Source organism: Apium graveolens, chromosome 4 (genome assembly GCF_009905375.1).
Source record: "Apium graveolens cultivar Ventura chromosome 4, ASM990537v1, whole genome shotgun sequence".
NCBI classification, from domain to species: domain Eukaryota; kingdom Viridiplantae; phylum Streptophyta; class Magnoliopsida; order Apiales; family Apiaceae; genus Apium; species Apium graveolens.
The window spans coordinates 85,925,661-85,942,887 of record NC_133650.1 but is presented as its reverse complement, the minus strand read 5'-3'; the positions used below and the strand labels follow the sequence as shown (position 1 = coordinate 85,942,887).

At 35.3% G+C, this 17,227-nt stretch overlaps 1 long non-coding RNA gene and 1 other non-coding gene across 2 annotated transcripts; one reads left to right on the top strand and one right to left on the bottom strand.

The window, feature by feature from the left end:
* The first annotated feature begins 9,570 nt into the window (after nt 1-9,570).
* Nucleotides 9,571-14,611, top strand: LOC141716798 (uncharacterized). The gene is made up of 6 exons (XR_012573360.1): nt 9,571-9,811; nt 9,901-10,121; nt 10,538-10,654; nt 12,069-12,100; nt 12,200-12,231; nt 14,117-14,611. It is a non-coding gene; the product is annotated as an uncharacterized LOC141716798 (long non-coding RNA).
* Nucleotides 14,612-16,130: 1,519 nt separating this feature from the next.
* LOC141722039 (small nucleolar RNA R71) lies at nt 16,131-16,237 on the bottom strand. Its single transcript, XR_012575074.1, has one exon. It is a non-coding gene; the product is annotated as a small nucleolar RNA R71 (small nucleolar RNA).
* Nucleotides 16,238-17,227: the final 990 nt, after the last annotated feature.

Below are 17,227 nucleotides of genomic sequence, written 5' to 3'. Positions count from 1 at the left end.
ATAAAAATATTATTAAACTTGAAATGTGTTACAACAACTGTATCGATTACAAGGTATTAATCTCAAATCAATTATCACAAATTTAGAATAAATTCGACATGAACTTTTTCTATTTTTGTAATTAAAAGATCAAATGCTAAAAGCGATTTGAGATTAAGTTCTAGGGATTTTGATCCGCTAGATTGATATACAAGAACAAGATAAATAATTCTAGTGGTTTGGATTTAACATTAACAACTAGAATATTGATCTTGAATAAGCAGATGAATGATGAAATATTTTTCTTTTGTTTTCTGCTGTGTTCTCTCTTGTTCTGTATTGGTTGCTGTGTTGATTGCTAATGAAACAAAAAGTCTTCTGCTTCTTTTTATCAAACAGCTGAGATGAATGAACTGGTATGACAATCTTTTGTTCAATAAGACTTTCGGTGAGACTATCATTTTGAACTAGCAAGACAATCATTTGAACCAGCATGACTTTCGGCAGGACAATCTATTTGAACTGGCATGACTTTCGGTATGACAATTGATTGTCATACCGATTGTCACATAAGTACAATTCAGATTGTCTTGCAAAGATTAATAACAGATTTTTAATCTAATAAAAATTCTAATCAAGACAATTAAATGAATTAGCATGACTTTCGGTATGACTATTGATTGTCATACCGATTGTCATACTAATACAATCAGTTTGCCTTGTTTCAATTTAAACAGATTTTAAACCAATTAAAAACCTGAAAATCCTTAATATTAATTCTGAATTAATTAATCAATTAATTTAATTAATCAATAAATTAATCTTTGCAGATATAATTTATTTTCTTAATTAAATTATATGACTTAATTTAATTAATAGAGAATTAATACTAACCGTGAGCAGCAACCAATCTTCTGAATATCTTCTGAAAATCACTGAAAATTATGAATCAATTCCACCACTTCAACGTTGACACTCGATGTACTGTCTGGTTCATGAGTGACTAACTTCCGTGACGTTTCTTCATGTCTTGACTTTGATACTCTGATTTTCTTCAGATTAAATCCTTGTAATTAATGATACTCTTACGAGATCTCTGTCACTTGATTAAATCCACGATCTTGATTTATATCACTGAGGCATGATCAACTTCTTGAACTTCTTCCAGTGAATTAACTCCTCAAGTCTGTAGATGAACCTTGTTTCTGAATCCTTTGACAGATATTACTTTGCGAGATCTCTCTGACGGTCGATCCACTATTTACTTATTACATTCTTATTTGAGTTGAGTTGAATCCTCGAATATACAAATAGGCTATGACATATGACTTACATAGATTTTAAGGGTAATTGGGACGAGCACCTACCTTTGATTGAGTTCTCGTATAATAACAGCTACCATGCCAGTATAGGGATGTCACCTTATGAAGCTTTGTATGGACGAAAGTGTAGATCACCATTGTACTGGGATGAGGTAGGAGAAAAGAAAGTGTTAGGCCCTGAGTTGGTTCAGCAGACTAGAGATGCCATAGTGTTGATTCGGAAAAGATTGGAAGCAGCTCAAGATAGACAAAGAAAATACGCAGATTTGCATAGGAAAGACATGGACTTTGAGATAGGAGCTTTGGTGTTACTAAAAGTATCGCCTTGGAAAGGGTTAGTACGATTTGGTTAGAAGGGTAAACTTAGCCCTAGATTTATAGGACCCTTTGAGGTTTTGAAGAGAGTGGGAAAGGTCGCTTATGAGATAGCGTTACCACCGCAGTGGAAGCACATTCATAATGTGTTCCACGTATCTATGTTGAAGCCCTATGTCCCTAATTCGAATCAAATTATAGAATATGAACCGATTGAGCTTCAACAAGATTTGTCCTATGTAGAACAACCGGTTCAAATCCTAGACCGTAAGGAACGAGTCCTTAGGAATAAGTCAATTCCTATAGTAAAAGTTTTGTGGAGAAATCCTCGAGTCAGACATGCTTGATAAATATCCTCATTTGTTTAGTTGAGTTAGATTCTGGGGACAGAATCTTTTTAAGGGGGAAAGAATATAACGACTCGTGTATTTTTATTTTTATTTTATTTATAATATTTGGAAGTGTAATAAAAGTTTAAGTAAATAAATAAAAGATGTGTATTGATTTTGGCAGCGGTTATTGATTGTTATTTAATTAATTATGATTTGTTGATATGTGGGATTGGAATTATGTGATTTATTGATGAGTTATGTGATTTTATTTTACTTGTAAAGGTGACTTTATTGTAATTTTAATTCCATAAATATTCGGGTTGTTTTTAAAATTGGTTTTCTAATTTTATAATTTCAATAATTATTTTTAGGACTTTATAAAATTGAGAAATTAATATTTTGTTAATTATTCATTTTTAAATGATTTTCTGAGTGTGTTAAATGCTAAAATCCATATTTAATTATGCGAATCTTTAAAAATTATGAAATTTATATTTTATTATGTTCGTATTATTCTGAGAATTTTAAAATTATTTTGGGAATTTTCGGGAATCGTTTCATGCGCGCGTTGTTTCGTTATTTATTAAAAAGCGGGTATGCAGCGCAACCCAGAATTGTTTTAAAAATTTCGAAATTTATGTTTCCATAACTTCGGGATATTTACATTATTTTCCCTTTTATTTTGGAAATTTGTCGAAATTATTTTAAGGGTGGCTTGGTTCGCTAAATTCAGTTTTCGAGGCAAAATTTCAGTTCCCGGGTATATCTGGGATACGTGTCAAAATCTTATAAAAGAAATTGACACGTATCCAATTAACAGATACGTGTCAGCAGTTGGCTTTGGGGAGATTAAAACATCATCTCTCTATTGTCTCTCCCTGTTGCTCTCTTCTCTCTCTCGTTTCTTGGTTCCGTTTTTATTTTCTTCTTCCTTCGCTTGCTTCCACCTCCTCTCGGTAATTACTATGCTGCCTGTTTTCTTGTATTCCCTCGTTGTCTCTTCCTTTCTCTGGCCGCTGTTGCCGCTGGTTTTCCGGTTGGTGGCGGCGGTAGGCGTTTGTGTGTGATTGTGTGTGTATTGTATGGTGTTGTGTGTGTTGTGTGTGTTGTGTGTGTGGTGTGTGTGAGTTGTGTGTGTTGTTTGCGGTGTGTGCGCACGAGCCGTGGCGCGTGTGTGCTGTGGTCATGTTGGTCCTGTGTTGTGCTGTTTCCTTGTGTTGGATTCTGTTGGGCTCGATTGTGTTGGTTTTTGTTGGGCCTATTATTGGGCCTGACAGTTGGGTTTAGTAGTGGGCTCTAATTATGGGCTTAATTATTGTGCAGTTGGTTTAATATGAATTAATTTGTGTTATTGCAGGGATTTTTGTTGACTGATTTTGTGAAATAAAATACCGTGCACTAAAAATAATTTTAAAAATCGGTGAAATTTTTGGTTGGAATCCTAATTATCGGGTACCCCGGAAATTTTGCCGCCGTACCGCGATGACTCGCTATGAGCGGACGGTGGACGGTGATGATGATGTTTTGAGTCCTAAATTCTATAAATAAATAAAATAAAATAATTATGTAAAATATGTTTGGATTTAAATAACTAATTTTGATTGGTGTTGGGATGTACGTTATATAAATGGTGGAATAATGTTGTGGATTGTTGAGAATTGTTGACGTTGATTATAATCGACGGGTAGTCTTATAAATAAAGAAGTTGCTGCCAAAATTTTCTAAAAATATATTTGTAATCGTACATAATTATATTTTACGTGTTACCCTTATTTATGTCGAGAGACGTGATTACATGATTATGTGTATAATAATAATACGAGTCGGGTTGTCGGATTTGGGTTATTAGGATTTGAGGATATCAAGCATATCAGTATAACTAATTAGGGTATTCTTTAATTGTAGATCCCAGTCGAGTTGTTCCAGGATCAAAGTCACCGTGAAAGCTACTTAGGGTTTCTAAAGCGTTGCAAGGCAAGTACCCCTGACCATTCTTTTATGGTTCAGTGTATATGAATAGCTAAATGTTTTATTCTCGTAATGGAACAGAAATGTTTTAAGTTACGTATCCCATGTAGTTATAAAATCATTGTTTTCGAATTGTTTTGGGGAAAAGTAACTTCGAAAGGTACCTGTCTCAAATGAAATGAATTGCGAAACGGATTTTATATGTGTGCTGGTTAATTAAATGATTTTGAAAATGAGATAGGTACAAGTGTTTTGAAAACTGGATAAAACGGTCAGATATGGGATACATTGGGGCCATAGTAGGCCTATTGAGGTAGCGTAAGAGGCTAATTCAGTTGCGCGCATTATAAAACCGATTAGTCCAGCAGGTCAGAAACCTAGCTAGTCTTTGAGTTCCGGAACAGGTAAATGGGATGGCAGTTAGAGCCGTCTGGTGTTGATAGCTTGATCAGCTGTCTTCACATATCCGCTATGTATCTGAATGGGATTTGTGAATTATATAAGAGTATAATTGGTTGATACAGCGGTTGTATAAAATGAGTAGCATGCTAAAATTGGACTCTGGTATTACCCAGCACACTGCTATAATGTTTTAACAAAGCATGCTAAATAGTGATATCCAGTTACCTTTAATTTTCATTATGAAATATTGATATCATGATTACAGTTCTGTTCCTGTTTATTGTTACATTCCAGTTTTTAATCTGTTATTCATATTTGGTACAGCTGAGCGATTATGCTCACTCTTGGAAACTGTTATGTATATTTCGCAGATGCCTAGAAGATCAGTTAGACCGACCCGTGTTCCCGCCCCTACTGGACCTGGCTCCTCTGAGGTAGTTTGTATCAGACCATGAGGTCTGAAGAGTTGCTGAATAAAGTTTGTGTGTCTTAGTTGTTGAATAAAGAGTTTGTAATAATGAGAACCTGAATTATACTTGAACCTGGATCGGATCTTGGTTCGGGGTCAAGTTAGTATATTTTAATAATAATTCTGTTGTTTATATTTTTGGCAATTGTGTTTAGTAACGTCAACTCCTGACCCCGGGGTTTAGGCCGTCACAATACATCTTTGCTTTATTAGGCTTACAAATTCTGACCTCCAATTCCAATTTCTCAAATTCCTTATATAACTCTTCAGGTACTTTAAACACATATAATCTCTCCTTTCTGTTTAACGCGTCTGCCACTATATTTGCTTTTCCTGGGTGATAGTTAATCGTGCAATCATAATCCTTGATCATCTCCAACCATCTTCGTTTTCTCATATTAAGTTCCTTTTACATTAATATGTACTTCAAACTCTTATGGTCCATATAAATCTCATACCTTTCTCCATATAGATAATGTCTCCAAATCTTCAAGGCGAATACTATTGCTGCTAGTTCTATATCATGAGTAGGATACTTGTGCTCATGAGGTTTCATTTGTATAGATGCATATGTAATAACTTAATTGTGTTGCATCAGAACACAACCTAATTCCTTATGAGAAGAATCGCTATTGATTACAAACTTTCCTTGATCATCTGGAAGCGACAAAATAGGTGTCGTGATAAACCTCTTATTTAATTCCTGAAAACTTTCTTTACACTTCTTGTTCCATATAAAATTCTCATTTTTCCTAGTAAGCTTTGTCAGAGGTGTCGAAATCTTGAACAAATCTTCGATAATATCATGTCAATCTTAAAAAACTTCTCACTTCTGTTGATGTTTTTGGCCTTTCCCAATTCATAATATCTTCAATCTTCGCTAAGTCCACTTTGATCCCTTCGTTACTAACTATGTGCCCTAAGAATATAAATTCTTGTAACCAAAACTCACACTTTGAAAATTTAGCATACGATTTTTCCTTTATCAAAATTCCAAAAGGTTTCCTTAAGTGCTCCGCATGGTCTTCCATTGACTTCGAGTAGATCAAATTATCATCTACAAACACAATGACAAACTTGTCCAAATATTCCTTAAAATTATGTTCATCAAGTCCATAAATGCTGCTAGGGTATTAGTCAATCCAAATGACATCACTAAGAATTCATAATGACTGTACCTTATTCTGAAAGATGTATTCGATACGTCTTCAGGTTTAATCTTCAGTTGGTGATATCCGGATATCAAGTCAATCTTGGAAAAATACTTTGCTTCTTTTAACTGTTCAGACAAATTATCGATTCGAGGTAATGGATACTTGTTCTTGATAGTAATCTTATTGAGCTCCCGATAGTCGATACATAATCTCATGCTTCCATCCTTCTTCTTAAAAAATAGCATCGGTGCACCCCATGGGGAGACACTGGGTCTAATCACTCCTTTTTCTAACAACTCTTGCAATTTCTTTGCTAACTCCTTCATTTCAACAGGCACCGTTATGTATGGGCCCTTTGCTAACTCCTTCAGTTCCAATCCAGGTGTTAAATCAATCACAAACTCAATTTCTTTATCTGGAGGAAGTCCTGGTAATTCGTCTGGAAACAATTTTGGGAATTCATTGAATATTGGAATATCTTCAAGTTTTGTTGGCTCCTGATTTCTCTCTATTACATAAGCAATATAATGCTCGCATCATTGTCACAGTAATTTATTATCTTGAATCATTGTTAAGAAATTCTTCACTTGCCTTTGACCTCTAAATGCCACCACTTTCTCATCTGGTGTCTTTAAAATTACCTTCTTATTATGAAAGTCTATCTGAGCATCATGCTTAGATAGCCAGTCCATTCCTAGAATCATGTCAAATTCTCCTAACTTAAATGGTATCAAGTCAGCACAAAACTTATTAACAGAAATCTCAATCTCACAATCCGTACATACTTGGTTAATGGATACACGTTCCTAATTTTCTAATTCTACAGTCATAATCTCATTTAATAATCCAGCTGGGCAGTTTGGCTTATCAATAAAATCTTGAGAAATAAATGATCTAATTGCTCTCGTATCTACTAACATGTTAGCACATAAAGAATTCACAGTAGCGTACATGCCACAACATCAATGTCCTGAATAGCATCCTTCATAGACATATCATAAACTCTAGCTTTGGGAGGTTCATTCACTACTAGAGTAGATCCCATATTTTCTCAGCACATTACTCACTGGGGCTGGTGTTTAGCAATCCCTCGCTATATATCCTGGTTTTCCATACTTGAAGCATGTAAACCCAATTGTTGGAACCTTGCATGTTTGATTCCTGGTAGGTTGATCCTTATTTGTTGGCGCTCTGGTTAGTTGATTATGGCACTCCCTTGAATAGTGCCCCTTCTGGTTACATCTATAATATACCACATTTAACTTATTACAAACTCCTCCATGTCTCTTTCCACATGGCATTCTGGTACAACTAGCCTTTGCTGATTTGGTTGCTTCTCCATGGCTAGACGGTTGCCTTATCCTCCGTCTCCCACATTTTGCTTCCTGAAATTAAAATTCCTTCCCGTCTAAAACTTGCCTTTCTTCTGATTACCAACATTTGGAAACTTCCCTACTTGTGACTGTCCTTTATTTCCCTCAAACTTCCTCTTCTTACTCTCAATCTCTTTTTGTGACATTTCACTTTCTGTCTCCGTAATCATAGCTTTCTGTACTATTCCTACATACGTATCCAACTCAAATATAGCTACCTTCCTTCTGATCCATGGCTTAATACCTTGTTGAAATCTCTTGGATTTCTTCCTATCAGTGTCTACATAAAATGGTACAAACCTGGACAATTCCTCAAACTTACTTTCATAATCTACTACTGACATATTCCCCTGCTTTAACTCCAGAAACTTTAATTCCATTTGATCCAAAACAAATTGAGGAAAATATTTCTCTAAGAACAACTCCTTGAATTTATCCCATACAATAACATTTGTACCTTTCAATGTCTTAATAGTTTCCTACCAATAGGTGGCTTCATTCTTCTGATAGAAACTCGTAAACTTCGTTTTATGTTCCTCTCTCACATTGACTAAAGAAAATGACTTCTCGATCTCCTTTAACCAAACTCTTGCTTCGATTGGATCTAAAGAACCTTTGAATTCCGGTGGATTCACCGCCTGAAAAGTCTTAAAAGTTACCTGAAGATTGGCATGTCTCTGTTGTTGTTGATTCATGTTGTTTTTTTATTGAGCCAAGATTGGCATGTCGAACTGAAAGCTCTGAATGATCAGATGGTACATGAATGATAGGATCTACCATCGCTGCTATCTTAAAATCACATTGCAAAATAAGAATCTTGAATCACAACACGAATCATACGAAAGACCTAGTATATAGTCGCACTTATCCTCTCGACGTCCTATTTTTTTATTTCTTACTCCTAATCCTAACCCTCTACCCATTCCCGACAATCTAGGGTTGTGTCTGTGGCTTATAACCTGTAGCGCTGATACCAAACCCGGGTCAGAAGTTTGGGGTTCACAACACACATACACACAATATATAAATCTATTTATGAAATAATATATATAATAACACTACTTAAAATAACCACGGATCGCAACAGGTTAAAGTATACACACAAACCACAACCTTAGTTAACCTTACATCTGAATAATAAATATTATTACAACACTACAAGAAAAATGTTAATAGACATCACAGATTAGCCATCAACTGATTGTGTCACCGATGTTAAAAGAAATAATCACATCATCCCGCGTAAATGTGATATCATTCATTTTTTAAGACATCACTAATTTTATAACCGATGTCTTAAGTAACTTAAAAAAAATTGAACGTGCCCCCGATCCAACATTCCCCCCTTAGTCAAATTCTTCCCCGCTTATTCCAAAAATTTCTCCCCCCTTGACCAATTTTACATTTCCCCCTTTTTCCGATCTATCTTTTATACAGACTAAACATACCCAACACCTAAAAACTAAAAACAATTCTCTCTCTCTCAACTCCTTCTTTCTCTCTCGACAAAACTCTCTCTCTCGGCTCACCTCTATATCTTGACTCTCTGCTCACCTTCACTCTTCCCATCACACATCCGCTACTCATTGCTCTATTGGTTAGAGGATTAGCTCGGATTAGGGTCTCTTGTCTTTTTAGAAACTTGAATTAGTAAGTAAATTTATTATATAACCTTGAATTAGGGTCTTCTCTGCATGTAATTTTAATTTGGGCTTTTCAAATTGAAACCCTAATTTTTGAAATTGGGGGTCTTTGAAATCGAAACCCTAATTGGTGCACTATATGCGTTCGATGTTTTTAAGTTACTAATTTATTTGAATTTGTTCTATACAGGACCTTTCTTAAATACAATTATGGCCATTGAATCTTTGAGCAAGGATTTGTTTCCTATATTCAGAGCTGAGGTCTATAATTATATTGTTTTTTAATTTCTCATATTTGAGCATGTTCTATGATTGTATGTTGGATTTTTGGTATGTAACGATTAAACAATAGACTGTAGCTAACTGTATAGAATTTTTTTTTTGGAATAACTTTTTAAATTTATAGTGTTTTTGTTTGTTATATTCAGTGTATATTCTGTTGTGATTTGTAAGATGTAATTCTGCTGTAAAATTATTGCTTTCTTGGATCTTTCTTAATATTTTACTTATTTAAATAGATATATATGTGTGTATGTACGTTATATTGGAGTCAAGTATGAATTATATTTTGTGGTCTCTATCTTCTCTTCATCAGTCTAGTATTATTTGTAGTTTAAAATATGGCTAGCTTTCTTCTTAGTTGTCAACTGAAAGTAGTAGTCATGAAACAAACTAGAATTGATTATATTTATCTTATCAATTGGAGCATATGGCAAATTTAGTCGCTACACAAGAAGTTGGTGTTGCTAGTTCTTGCTTTTAATGTCATCAATAGTGGATCAAATGCAGGAAACAAACTTGCTATGCAGGCATATAGAGTTCACAGTTATACTTGATGCTATCATTTCAGAGAGGTGAAATGTTTTTTTTATGATCTCTATATATATCGTGAAATATAATTAGACTTTTTCTTTGATGCTAATAGGAAGGAATGTGTTTTTAGGACTCGGGAGAATGGTGAAAGTGGTAGTCTAAATGGGAGTGACACCAAGAGGATAAGGCATTTCCTCCCTGTCCAAAGTAATGAAAGTGAATACTAGTTTTGCAGCAAAGATTCCAGTCCAGGCCATTGGAAATGCTTTGAAAGGTCAAGTTACGAAGAACTCTCAAAAGGCCCTGAGAGTCTTGGATATTATCTTGAGAGAGATTGCAGAAAAAACATAGGTAACTTACTAACTCTTTTTTTCATTATTAAATAAATCTCTACCGTTATTTTGATATTAATATGTATCATTGTAAATATATATAAATGGGTGTACTACGAGTCTACGAATTTAGTACAGTCACTGACACTGGTTAATTTATCATTGTAAATTAAAATTACAAAGACCCCTACTAGGTTGACTGGGCAAAGGTAATGTGTTTGCACTGTTTAGATTCTAGTTCTTATTGTGTGATATTTTTACTAGTGGAATAGTGGACCTTTGCTCTTAACAAGCAAAGAGAACAATTAAGAATCTGAGGATTAAGATTACAACTACTAATATTATAAAATTACCGGATTTAGCGGGAGCAAATGCCAAGAACAGATGTAAGCTATCGCTGTTATATTGATATTAATCATGGATAGTTGTTTGTAGTTTTGCACTTTGGTCTCCTTGCAAAGCTACACCAAGGCATTAACTGCAATTCAAAGATCGTTGCTGGTAGAAAAGTCAAGAAAGAGGACTCACGAAAAGATGAATATCTTGACTGAGGTATCTTAAATTCTTTGTTTAGTCTACTGCAAATCTCTTGTATGTTATGTAATGAATATAATATTGTAATATTCTGCCTGGTCACTAGTGCAGACAATGAAAAAATATTTATAAACATATTTATTAGTTAGTTAAGTAATCTTTATAATATAGATATGAATGCATGATAATAATATAATATATTAGATTGATATGACACATTATCATTCTCCTTCAAGGGATACTCCTCGTTCTTTAGTTGTATATTGATGTCACGGTCACAATGTAACAATATTTTTAGAAACACTGAACTCTGCCTTAAACAAAGATATGCAGAAGTTTTACATGTTTTTAAAGGAATGATAAATGGGAAAACTTGTGTGCAATTAGTAAGTCCATGTATCGAAGTTACAATATTGACATGCTGTTTATTGTAATTCTTAAATATATATAAATACATGTTTATATATATATAGTTGTTTGATATGATAAAACGGAGAAAACAAAAGTTTGTACATGTTAAGTCCCGTGGTTTTTATTTCAATAAAACAATATAATATATAAAAGAGTTACTGAAAGAAACTAACACCTACAAACTAGGAAATAAGCAAACCAACTCCTTCAACTACTACCTAAAACTTCTTTACAACTAGCATTTATTCAACCATCACTACAAGAATAATGTCAATAGACATCACACATTAGACATCGGTTAACTTTGTCACTGATGTTAAAAGAAGTATTGACATCACCCCGTGTTTTTGTGATGTCTTTGTTCTTTGTAGACATCGGTTATAATTAAACCGATGTCTAAAATTCACCAAAAAAAATAATTTTGCACCCACCTTTTCTTTCCCCCCTTAGTCAAATTTTCATTCAGTTTTAATTCTAAATTCCCCCCAATCCCAAAATTCTCCTCCCTTAACCAAATTTTGGTTCCCCCAAATATCAATCCTCAGACACAAAATCAATACTAAAAACTAAAAACTAAAAAATAAAACTAAAAACTAAAAAACAAAAAACTGTTCTCTCTCTCTCTCGAACACCTCTATCTCTCTCTCAAACCTCTCTCTCGATCGAACCTCTCTCCCCTCACAATCTCTCTGAACTCCGGTCATCATCTCACCATCACAATCTCTCGAACCTCTCTCTCTCTCGAACCTGTCTCTGAAACCTCTCTCTCTCTCTGAACCTCTCTCCGCTCTCAATATCTCTATTAAGCCTCTTTCAGTTAACCTCTCTACTTCGGTAAGTGTTGTATCTACTTGAATTAAACTGGTCTTCTCTCCATGAAGACCAGTTTTAAAAGTTGAAGATTTTGAATTCAAAACCCTAATTTTATAAATTGGGGTTTTTTCTAATTCGAAACCCTTATTTTTTTTATTAACTTAGTGTCTAAACTTGTTGCTAATACTTTTCTTCTTGTTGTATACAGGACTAATCTGAGAAAAAGATTTAAAGCTTTAGGTAATTTGGGTGTTTTTGGTTGTACATTTGTATTTTTGTTTATTTTTTTTTGTAAATTAGGTTTTCATTTATTTGTAATGTTATGATTTATTTTTGCAGGACACTAGTGCTGTTTGATTTTTCGATCTTCGGTGAGTTTTCCTTTCCAACTCTATTTTGTACGCTTATACATTTGATTTGTTTTGTTAGTTTTGATAGTGTTTTTTTGTCTATGTGCTATGTAGTTGGTTCTTATGTTGATCTATGTGCTGTGTACAATATGCATTATGTATAATATGAAATCTGAGTTTTGTTTTGTTTACAATTATGTGCAGGAGAATTCATTTTTGTATTAGTATGTTCTGAATTTTGTATGCAAGTGTGTGGTGTGAAATCTCAGTTTTGTGTTCTTAATTTAGTCATTGTGTATGCAAGTGTTTAGTTGAAAATAGTACATTTATAATTTGATAATCTGCATCTGAGATCTGACTATTATACTATGATTAATTATAGTTAATTATATAGTGATTATACATTAAGTATTGAATAACTAGTTAATATATAGTACTAGTACTATAATTAAATGTATAATATGAATTATGCAATGCATTACAAATCGATTCATATTATAATAGAATGTATAACATTAAAATGTATAATATGCATTATGTATAATATGAATTCTCAGTTTTCTTATGTCGTTTGTAGCCCTATGTGTGGTTGTCATACTTAAAATCAAGTTAGACTTATAAAATAGATATTAGACTTATAAAATAAATATAAGCCTTATACTGAATTTTTTAGTGACATACCAGGTGGTTTTAAATGGATAAGTCTTGGATAAAAGCCGTTAGGGATTCTCTACAGTATGAAATTGGTGTTGAGAACTTCTTGATATTTGCTGAGGAAAATGCTAAAAACCCTAAGAAAATTCCTTGTCCTTGTGCAGATTGCTCTAACTTCAAAAAGTTTTTTATGAATATAATCAGAGGTCATCTTTATGAATCAGGGTTTAGTTTACGATATTCTGATTGGATTTGGCATGGAGAAAACCATGTTAATAGTACTAGGTCATCTGTTGGTAGTACTTGTCCTCCCTCGAAGCCCATACCAATTTCAGAAACATTTAACGTGTGTGAAGCAGCCTTTAGTAGGGAAGATTGCGATAAAGATTTAGATAACTTTAAGAGGTTTGATGTCGATGCGGAACAACCTCTTTTTGAGGGAAGTGAGTGTACTAAACTAGAGTCGGTCTTAAAATTACATAATGGGAAAGCTAGGTTTGGAGTTTACGATAAAGCTTTTACTGATCTGCTTCAATCAATTGGATCAATTCTTCCTAAAGATAATTTGCTTCCGTCTAATATGAATGAAGACAAGAAAACCTTGACTGATTTAGGCATCGAGTATATTAAATTCCACGATTGTCCAAATGACTGCGTATTATACAAGGGTTCAGTTCTCGAGTCTTCTTCCGAGTGTCCCAAATGCCATCTCTCTCGCTGGAAAGTTGGGAAAGATGGTCAAGTTAGGGTAAATGTGCCAGCTAAGGTTATGTGGTATTTTCCGATAATCCTCAAATTTAAAAGAATGTTTAAATCTTCGTCTACTGCTGAATTAATGAGTTGGCATGCAAATAATCGATCCAAAGATGGAAAGATGCGCCCCCCCTGATTCTCCTTCTTGGAGAAATGTAGATTGTAGGTAGCCTGAGTTTGGTAGCGAGGCAAGAAATATACGTTTAGGATTAGCGACCGATGGTATAAATCCATATAACAATGGATTAAATAATCGGTATAGCTGTTGGCCAGTTATGTTAGTAACGTATAATCTTCCTCCATGGTTATGCATGAAGAGGAAGTTTATGATGTTAACAATATTAATTTCTAGCCCAAAAGAGCCTGGTAATGATATTGACGTATATCTGATAAGTGGCATTTTATACCACTTAGAACGTCTTAAAATGGCTTAAATTGGTGTCTTGAAATCAAGTATTTTGTGTATTTGATGCATTTTTCTAGTGTTTATGCATTTCAGGGTATTAGTTGCATTTCAGAGGAGGAATCATCAAGAATAAGCCTTGGCATGTGTTCACCATTGCGAGAGGAAAAGAACGGGCAGATTACGGCGAAGAAACGGAGCAAACCTGGATTTTTTCCAGTAGGGTCCTGCGCGCCCGCGCAGCAATGCTGAGCGGCCGCGCAGCAGCCTTGCGCGCCCGCGCAGAAATGCTGAGCGGCCGCACAGGGTCGGGGAAAAGGATAAATTATTTTAGACTTCTACTTCTGTTTGGCTTCCAACTTCTATGTAATCTGAGTTTTATGGGACTATTATATAAGTAGATTTGAGACGTTTTCATAGAGAGAATGAAGGAGATTATGTTTTAGATTGTGTTTTGTGCAAGAAGCGAAGGAGATAAGGAAGAAGACCGATTTAGCACACTACAGCGAAGAGGAAGCATATTTTCTTGTGATTCTTGTTTCGTTGTAACGTTGGATGCTAGTTTTCTTACTTGACTTATTTACTCTTGTGACGTACTCTGTTTTAATATAAATAGTTTAGTTATTATTTTCTTGTGTTTGTTTATCATGATTTCATATGAACCCATGATGACGATAAGTGCTATTATGGGCTAATCGTGATCATGGGGTTGCAACGGATTTATTATGGAATTCTTTAGTTAATTGTTTAATACTTTAGTGTGTGATGATTGCATGATATCTAGTATTGGTTGTGCGTATTCGTCTTATGTGCGTCGCGAACATATAAGATAGGGTGTTAATCTCGTGTGAAGCGACGGTGGATCTTGAGATTTAGAACTTGCCATGCTAGCATAGGTTCATGTACGTTGTGCATGATTAGTGGGTAACTCTAACAGTTTTATTTGCCCTATGTAATCAAAAGGAATAACTTGTGCTTAAATCATCGTGTTGTCAATTTCTGTAGATATATGGGAACTCAACATAATTGATGACTATTCAACTTCTATCTTAATTGTGGATGTTTGGTAGAATGGTATTAGTACAATGAAAGTTGGCTTTTATCAGTTTCGTGTTATTCGATTAATATCATCACTGTCACATGCTAAAGGTAATAACAATGGCTATAGAAGGAAGTAATAATGAAGTTGTGATCTCATGAGTGTTTTATTATTGATAAATTGAAGTGTTAGTTAAGTGGTTAATTAAGTAGTTAATTATAGTTAATATTTAATCAACAATTTTAAGTGTTATCTTAACATTGAGAAGTAATCATACATTGGTGAGTGAGTTTAATTAGACAATAACTTAGTCTGAGTCTCTGAGGGAACGAACTAGAAAGTATTCTATATTACTTGCGAACGCGTATACTTGCGTGAATATTAGTGCATGTTTTCGCCCTAACAAGTTTTTGGCGCCGCTGCCGGGGACTCGGCGTATTTGTTTAGTTTATGTACTTACCATCATTGGTCATTAGGACTCAGTGATTAGGACGTAGTAGTTAATTACTCTTTTCGGTTGTGTTTCAGGTACTTTAGCAAGCGTTTATGCAAACTCGTTCTCGTGCTCGCAAGAGGACCATAGATACAGCTGAGGAGAAAGACGAAGTTCTTGATACTCCGGAGAAGTTAGATTTTGAGGATTCGGATTCAGGAACTGAGCAGAAAGAACCAGTAAACATGGGAGATCGTATTGTTCAAGCTGATCCAGCTCTTATGGATTTTTCTCGGCCTAAAATTGATGACATTCAGTCAAGCATCCTTCATCCGGCTATTCAAGCTAACACCTTTGAAATCAAGCCGGGCACTATTCAGATGGTGCAGAATTCTGTTTCCTTTGGAGGAGCGGCAACTGAAGACCCCAACATGCACATAAGGAATTTTGTCGAGATCTGCAGCACTTTTAAGTATAATGGCGTGACTGATGAGGCTATCAAGTTGAGGCTTTTCCCATTCTCACTGAGGGATAAGGCTAAAGACTGGTTACATTCTGAACCAGCTGGGTCCATCACTACGTGGCAAGATCTTGCGCAAAAGTTTCTGGTGAAGTTTTATCCAATGGCAAAGACTGCTGCTATGAGGAGTGCTCTTACTCAGTTTGCGCAGCAACCTACAGAATCTATGTGTGAGGCTTGGGAACGCTACAAGGAAATGTTGAGAAAATGTCCACATCATGGAATGCCGGATTGGATGGTAATCACTGGTTTTTATAATGGTTTGGGGGCCCAATCTCGGCCCATGCTCGATGCAGCAGCTGGAGGAGCCTTATGGGCTAAAAGCTATACTGAGGCGTATAATCTTATAGAGATAATGGCTGCAAACGAGCATCAAAACCCAACTCAGAGGATGACGTCAGGCAAGGTCGCAGGTATTCTGGAAGTTGATGCAGCCACCGCTATTGCAGCCCAGCTCCAAGCGCTATCAATGAAGGTTGATTCTCTGGCTACGTATGGAGTTAAACAAATAGCTATGGTTTGTGAGCTTTGTGCAGGTTCTCATGCTACGGATCAGTGTTCTCTTGTCAACGAATCTGTTCAGTATGTGAATAATTATCAGCAACAACAGCAGCCTGTGCCAGCGACATATCATCCTAACAACAGAAATCATCCAAATTTCAGCTGGGGAAATAATCAGAATGCTATTCAGCCACCATATCAGTAAGGAGTGAGTAAACAGTTTAACCCACCTGGATTCCAGCAACCACAGCAGTATGCTACAAGGCAATCATATCCTCAACAGGGAAGTGCAGCTGCACCTACTAGTGCTGATTTTGAGGAACTTAAGCTGTTGTGCAAGAGTCAGGCGGTTTCTATCAAGACCTTGGAAAATCAAATCGGTCAATTAGCCAATGCAGTGCTCAATCGTCAACCTGGCACTCTTCCCAGTGACACGGAAGTACCAGGCAGGAAGGAAGCTAAAGAGCAAGTCAAGGCTATTACCTTAAGGTCTGGAAAAGTAGCTGATGCTGAAAAGGCAAAAGAAGTCGAAGCTGAAGTTAGAGATGAAGAATCTAAGCAAAAGGAGAAAGTGGCGGAACCAAAGAAGACTACTGTTGAACACACTCTGCCTGAGGCTAATACAGGGGAGAAATAGCTCTATCCTCCACCACCTTTTTCTAAGAGATTGCAGCAACAAAAGCTAGATAGACAGTTCGGGAAGTTTCTTGAGGT